This window comes from Triticum dicoccoides, chromosome 5A (assembly GCF_002162155.2).
Source record: "Triticum dicoccoides isolate Atlit2015 ecotype Zavitan chromosome 5A, WEW_v2.0, whole genome shotgun sequence".
In the NCBI taxonomy this organism is placed as follows: domain Eukaryota; kingdom Viridiplantae; phylum Streptophyta; class Magnoliopsida; order Poales; family Poaceae; genus Triticum; species Triticum dicoccoides.
In genome coordinates this window covers 49,121,818-49,129,700 of record NC_041388.1, presented here as the reverse complement: position 1 = coordinate 49,129,700, position 7,883 = coordinate 49,121,818, and the positions used below count along the sequence as shown (strand labels likewise).

General features: G+C 47.5%; 1 pseudogene; it reads right to left on the bottom strand.

The window, feature by feature from the left end:
- Window positions 1–574: 574 nt before the first annotated feature.
- LOC119299162 lies at window positions 575–3,927 on the bottom strand (annotated as a pseudogene).
- Window positions 3,928–7,883: the final 3,956 nt, after the last annotated feature.

Below are 7,883 nucleotides of genomic sequence, written 5' to 3'. Positions count from 1 at the left end.
GAGAGAGTAGCTCGAATGCTGCTTGAGATCCGGTTTATTCCCACAGGGGATCAACTTGCGGATGGGTTCACTAAACCCTTGACCGGGAGAAGACTAGACGAGTTCAAGTACAATCTCAACCTTAGCAAGGCTTGAGATTTAGATTGAGGGGGAGTGTTAGAATTATTGTATAGGGATAGGAGAGGTGTTTAACTTGTATCTCAACTCTATCTCTTCTTCTCCTTATCCCTTGTAACGACCTCCTCCTGGTCGATCTCCTCTCAACCGATCTCTCTCTCTCGCGCGCGCGCGATCGGTTTCTCTCTATAAACGTGTGCACCAAGGCATTGCCTCAATATATACAACGCAGCCCGAGACAAAGGGTTCTACGCTTCCCAAACTACTTTACAACACGCACACACAGGCGTTGTTGCCTGCATCACACGGCACTTCGGCAACTCCTCAATACATGCCAGCCGAGTCACCTAATATGCATTGGCCCTACATGACTAACTCACACAGTAAATAAAAGGCCTGGCTAATTTAACCAAGTCTCAGTCAAGCGATATAACATGCAAGAGAGAAAAAGAAAAAACTAATTTTTTTTTGGCATGAATCTATATAGGATCTCACGGATATAACATCGATTGAGACTTAATGAAGTCTTAGTCGATTGAGACTTAGCAAGACGGACAAATAAACATGCAGATACATAAAAATCAAGATTATATCTAACAAGCCTGCTTCGAGGTTTTGTATCCTTCGCACAACAGACAAAAACCGCTAGATTCGACGAGCTAAGCGCAGCAACGAGCCAGAAGAAGCGGTCGAGGTGGCCCACGTTAAGGTTGTTAGGTATCCACCCGGGCTCACCGCCCCTCGTCGTGATGCTGGCCACCAGGGTTACCACGAGCGAGCTGAGGTAGCTCCCGAGCGACACCGTGAGGAGCCCTAGCGCGGTGCAAAGGCTCCTCATGGACTCCGGAGCCTCATTGTAGAAGAACTCCGACTGCCCGACGCACGCGAACACGACGCTGGCGCCGACCAGGAGATACTGTGGCACCTGCCACAGGATGCACATCCGGCCGAGCGCCAACCGCCGCGTCTCCACCACCGCAGCGGCCGCCATGACCAGGATGGAGAGGAATAGGCCGATGCCGAACCGCTGTAGCTCCGAGAACCCCCGCTCGTTACCGGTGAACCTCCTCGCCGTCGGGATGAGCACCCTGTCGTAGACGGGCACGAAGAGGATGACGCTCACGGCGTCGAAGCAAGCCAAGGACGCCGGAGGGATGGCGAAGGTGCCGACCATCGTGTCCATCATCCTCCCTTGCACCAGGAACGTCGAGGAGAACTGCGCGAGGACGGCGAAGAACACGATACCGGTGGCCCAGATCGGGAGCATGCCGATCACGATCTTAAGCTCCTCGACTTGTGTGACTGTGCAAACCCTCCATGGAGCAGAGTAAAGCTCTTCGGCCGAAGAGATCACTGCAGCCTTGTCCAGGAAACTGGCCAAGAAATACCTTCAATCAGCTAACAGCAAACAGCCTATGTATGTATGAAAAATAAAAGTTTCGCTAAAACACATTTAGATGTGCCCTAAGGCCCTGTTCGGTACCACTCCGCTCCACAACTCTGGGAGCGGAGTTGGCGGAGCAGTTTAAAACGACGGAGCTGCAATTCCCCCCTCCGCAGATTCCGGGAACGGACGACTATCAAACATGGCCTAAATATTACACATCTAAGTCCTATATTATTGATTTTACGCGAAGATTCATGCGAGTACTTAAATGTGCAATAACTATGAGGACTAAAAAATATCCAAATGTGCTTTAGACAGACTCAAAAGAAAACCACTTACCGGATCACCGGTGTATGCTGCAATTTCTTGGTACCTTCCGCCAAGCTCGTAAAGAAGAGAAGCATCACGTGGCAAATCTACATTCCGCTTCCGGACAGCCGCGACGATGACCTGGCAAACGCTTACCAGTGGGCTTCCGAGAGGCTTCTGCACTCTATAGGAACTGGATCCCAGGAAAAAACTCGCCATGGCCAATGCGATGAACAGGGTGGGGATCCAGAGGCCTATCACCCACCCGTAGTGGTCCTGCACCCACACAACGACGGTGCCGGCGACGAAGCTGCCGATGTAGACGGAGAAGAAGAACCAGTTGAAGAAGGAGTTCTTCTTCAGCCTCTCCGTCGGGTCCGTGTCGTCGAACTGGTCGGCGCCGAAGGAGGAGACGCAGGGCTTGATGCCGCCGGCTCCGATGGCCATCATGTACAGGCCAAGGAAGAAGATGACGGACTGAGGAGAAGACGACGAGCCATCCGGCCGCAACGATGCTGAAATTGACATTGCAGCCATTCCCTTGTGTCGTTGCAATTGCAAAAATATATAGAACTATTAAGAAACTTGGTAATTCCATCTGAGGGATGATTACCGAAGGGATTAGCTTGTGGTGCTTACGATTAGGTAAACAGCGAAGAAGGCCAGTGTGGTCAGGTATCTTCCCAGGTAGGAGTCTGCCACGATCGCTCCGACGAGGGGAGCCACGTAGCAAGTCCCCTGCCAATTCGTGTAGTTTCTTGCTGCCGACACATTGCTCTCGTGTAAGATGGTCTTGAGGAAGGTTACCAGGTTGAACTGGATCCCATAGTATGCTAGCTCCTCGAAGCACTCCGTCGCTGCATGCAGTGTAATTAAGTCGCAACTCACGTGTAATTACTGTCGGCTCCAAGATATCCGAAAGTTTTTTCACACATACAGTAACCCCGGGGGCAATGATCGTTTCCATTGTTAAAGTTGTTTCATTTGAGAGAAAAAAAAGAAACTTTAGTGTAGTAAGTTACTGTAGTTTGTTGGTTGTTACTTGTTAAGCAAATTCAACATGATTGATTCTCTAGATATAACTGAAAAAAAAGACTATTCTCTAGACATATAATAATGGAAACGATCATTGCCCCCGGGGTCTACTCTATATGAAATCATGCGAGGCACTTCCAAAAATAGTAATGAGTAGCACAACGGAACAATAGCAATGTATATGTGCAGTCTGAGCACAATATTTGGAAAATTTAACTGAAATGAAGAACACTAGATATTTTTTTCTACCAGATCTACATGAGAAGTTTTTATTTTTTTGAGCTGCTGCATGAGAACATGGTATTACATATAGTTCCCGTTTACCTAAGATAAACTTGCATGCTTTCCAACTGCCGGTACCGTGCTTCGCTAAAGGAGTTGGAGTTACTTTAATGTCAACATTTCGGTCTCCTATACGTTCTACTGAGTCCTGCAATAAGACAAATCTAATTCTTTTTAGTATTACTAGTATATTTCTGCAAAAGTTTGAAATGGCTGTAAATAATTCTTTGTAGTGATACTAGTATCTTTCTGCAAAAGATTGAAATGGCTGTACAAATGCAGGAGTGCCTCCCTCTATAAACTTTTAAAGTACTGATTTAAACGATCTTATAAAAGTTTACAGGAGTACATGATAAAAAAGAGAGCCTAGGATCACAGTGTGAATAGCATGCAGAAACTGGTGTCCGGTTAAACTGTTAATACTTTTGTTGTTTTCAAGACAATATTAAGAGAAAATCATCAGTATTGCATCAGACATGTAAGCTAGCATTTGTTAGATCTCAGCAAAGCAATATGCAGCCATGCAGGGGGTCATATTGCGCTAATCCGCAACAGTAAAAAAATAAACGAGATGCGTTTGATATGACATCCATATGCATGCTACAATATGTTACTTTGGGCATCAAAGAACTAAGTTTTCACATCTTCATAGATATTGGTGACAACGAAGCACATAAAAAGGAATCATTGTTTCAGAAATTCAAGCTACTGGTAGAGTTGAATGTAGAAGAACTAGCAGAGGAACTGACCTCAATAATTGGTTCTTCCTGCTGTGAGATTTCCTCAAGAGATTCCATGGTGGTTAGACTCCCAGCCTAGTAGATAGAGACCTTGTACACAGGTTGAACAAAGACATCTCAATTTATAGAAATACGGAGTATGACCTTGTGATGTTGTGCATATCTCTACTATTAACTGTGAATATGTATGTAGTCCTCCGCACACAACCATTAATGCAAAAAAATATAGTGCGAACCAATTTAAAAATGAAGTCATTAATACAATTAATTAGACAGACGGCTATACATGTGCAATTAATTAGATCCATTTAAATAGAGATTTTTTTCACGCCTAATCAATTTGAAAATTGATTCATTAATAGATAGTTGGAAGTACCTATTTTTCAGTTAGGAAGGCAACTAATTAATTAGGTAGAAAATTAATCTCATCAAATTAGTCATGCATCCACTTCCAAAAGTAATTGGAAATCTAGTGCCGAATCCATTTGGAAATCAAGGCATTAATACAACCAGTTTGCCAGACTGTTAATTACATGTGTGATTAATTAGGTCCATTTAAATAAAGATTTTTGCACCAAATCAATTTAAAATCTAAGTCATTTATGTAACTAATTAATTAGACCTGCACATAATTAGAATAGGGATTTTTTTATTGAGTCAGACAACTAATTAATTAATCAGACAATTAATCACGCAGAATCAGTTTGAAAGCGCTCGTGCGCGAGAACCTCCAGCAGGCTAACGCCATAAGGCCAACCAACACTTGCCAACATGATGTGGAGCATTCTACGGGCATCACCATGTCACGAGTCCGTTTGGCAAGTGACACGTGTGACATCAACTTCACATACACAAAGTTGAATCATCTTCTTTACACGTGCTCACTTGACCCCTTCGAGGATGGTATACTACTTGACACCCCTCTCGTGTGCATGCATAGGTATTGTCGGAACTTCACGGATGACGAGGAGGAGTGCGAGCGCAAGTGTACAACTACACCATCCGCGAGGGAAGCGTGGAAACGAAGACGCAAGAAGAAGAGCTGCCGAAGAAGCTCCAGCGAGCGGACATTCGGACGACACCGGATGACCGACCCCTCCCAGCGAGCGGACGTTTGGCCCCCACCGGAGGACCGGCGCATCTACACCTGAGCCAAATCAGCGGAAGACCGACGACACCGGACATCCGGTGCCACCTCAACCGAGCCAAAGTGAGCGGAAGTCCGGCGACTACCGGACGTCCGGAAGCCCACGAACCACCGGACGACCGGTCCCCAGCGGACGTCCGGTACTTGTCTGCGTACAGAAATCGGGCCCGAGGCCCATGTATCCCTCTCCCACTTACCCCTTCATGGACCTGGACTATATATACTCCTCCACCTCCTCCTTGTTAGGGTTAGCGTTGTGTTAGCTCATTTGTGAGATAGAGCTTCGCTCATCCATATCGGATCTACTCCTTGAGAGAGATCGCGGCCCCTCTTCGGAAAAGATCCATCTTGGATTCAAGACCCCTTTACGGGAAGATCTCCCCTTGTGGATTCAAGACCTCCTCACAGAGAAGACCAGTTACCATTTGTATCGTCCCTTGTTGACTTTGGATCTTGTATCTCCTCTCGTGTTTCGAGGATCTAGCATATGTGTGACCATATCTTGTTGGTTTTAGTGTTTCTCTCGTGTTTCCTCTCGTGATTCCCCTTGTTTTCCTCCTCGTGTTCTTCGTGTTCTTCGCGGGATCCGCTCCTTTCGTGAAAGATTGGCCATCTAGGGTTCCATCCTACATCATCTTGGTATCATGAGCCACGTTGATCACGATTTCGGAGCCTCCCCTCTTTGTTTTCTAGCTTGATTTTGTTGTGTTCTTCCCCAATTTGAAAATCCCCACCAAAAATAGCCCCAATTTCTTTTTGGTGATTTGTTTGTTTGAAGAAGTTTTGTTGATTTTGATCCATGGATTTGCTTGGTTTCAAGTGGATCTAGCATCTCCCCAAATTTCTCCATCTTTCATCCATGAAATCTCCTTAATTTTGACTCCAAAATCCCCAAATTCCGCCCAAAATCGTGTCCCGGATCTGAAATTTCGCATTGACCCCGATCCATCAGACGACCGACGTTTTACGGACGTCTGGAGCCCCTGTAATGACCGGACGTCTGCAACTTTACGGACGACCGGAACCCCCTAACCCGAGCAGAATTTATGGATTTCCGAACCGACCGGACGTCCGGGCCCCGGACATCCGTCCTTTTATGGACGTCTGTAAACTGTAGTTTTAGATTTCGGCTGATTCTTGTTTCGGCCGTAACTAATTCATCCGAACTCCGATTTTGACGTTCTTTAGCTCGTTTTGATGCTCTTGACATCCCCCTTCCCACAAAAATACCACCAACATCATTTGAATCAATAAAAATTTTCAAACTTTGGCATCTTTGCCTAGGGCTTCCACCACATCATCCGCTACACCACCACCGACTTCCGCAACCTAACCAATTTTGTTCCCTTTGCATTAGCGGTTGTTTGAGTTGTGACTTGAGTCTCCTAAGGTGTTTCGGCTACTTAGGGACGGTTGCTTCTTCATCAACCACCACCACTTCCGCATAGTGATGCGGAGCATTCCAAGGTCATCCCCATGGACCTACCATCGTCTCATCAAGTGCCTACTGGACCCATGACTCGATCACGTGCAAGAGCCCTTGAAACCGAGGTGACATCTCTCCTCTCACAATTCCACTTCGATGCACATGAAGCATGGCTACTACCTCATATGGATACCTTGTGCATACTCAGGTACAATGGAGAAGCTAAGGAGCGAGGACAAGAAGAATAGGAAGATGGACGAGAAGACGGAGAAGAAGAAGAGCTGCAGGAAATTTCCCAGCCACCGGATGACCGGCCGGGACCGGACGTCCGGCGCCTGAAGCGTCAGCCGAGCTCCAGCCAGCGGACGTCCGGCCCAGACCGGACGACCGGTGCCCCTGCACCCCAAGCGAACGAGCGGACGTCCGGTCCGGACCGGACGACCGGCGCACCAGCACCCGAGCCAACATCAGCGGAAGTCCGGAGCCTCCGGACGTCCGGCACCCCCATCACAGAGCAGAACCAGCGGACAACCGGAGGACACCGGACGTACGACAGCTCCTGAGACACCGGACGACCGGTACCTAGCGGACATCCGGTACCTGGCTGCATCCAGATTCGGGCCCGAGGCCCATGTACCCTTCACTTCGCCCCCTTTTGCACTTAGACTATAAATAGACCCCCCATTCATCCTAGCTATGGTTAGCGTTGGTTTAGCTCACATTTCGAGATAGAGCTTCGCTCATCCATACCGATCTCCTCCTCGAGAGAGACTGCGGCCCCTCTTCGGAGAAGATCAACTTGGACTCAAGACCCCCTCTTGGGCGGCCCCATCAAGACCTCCTTCTAGGAGAAGAACCGGTTACTTGTATCGTCCTTTGTTGACCTTGGATCATCGTGTATCTCTTTGTGTTTCGAGGATCTAGCACATGTGTAATCGAATCTTGTTGGTTTGAGTGATTCTCTCGTGTTTTCCCTCGTGTTCTTTGTGTTTCTCTTTGGGATCCGCTCCTTTCGTGAAAGATCGGCCATCTAGGGTTTCACCCTACATCATCTTGGTATCATGAGCAAGGTTGATCACGATTTCGGAGCTTCCCCGTTGTGTTGCTAGCCTAATTTTGTTGTTTTTCGTCCTAATCCGAAAATCCCCACCAAAAATAGCCCCAAATTTTTCTTGTGTTTTGTGAGTTGTGATGATGTTTTGTTGGTTTTGATCCGTGAATTTGTTGCGTTGCAAATAGATCTAGCCTTCCCCCACCATCTCCACCTCGAAATCCCTCCCAAATTCCCCATATTCCCCCCCAAAATCACCTCCCGGATCTAAAATCTTGCGTTGACCCCGACCACCGGACGACCGTCACATCACCGGACGTTCGGCGACCCAGGAAGCACCGGACGTCCGACATTACCGGACGACCGGCGACCGGACATCCATCCGCGCC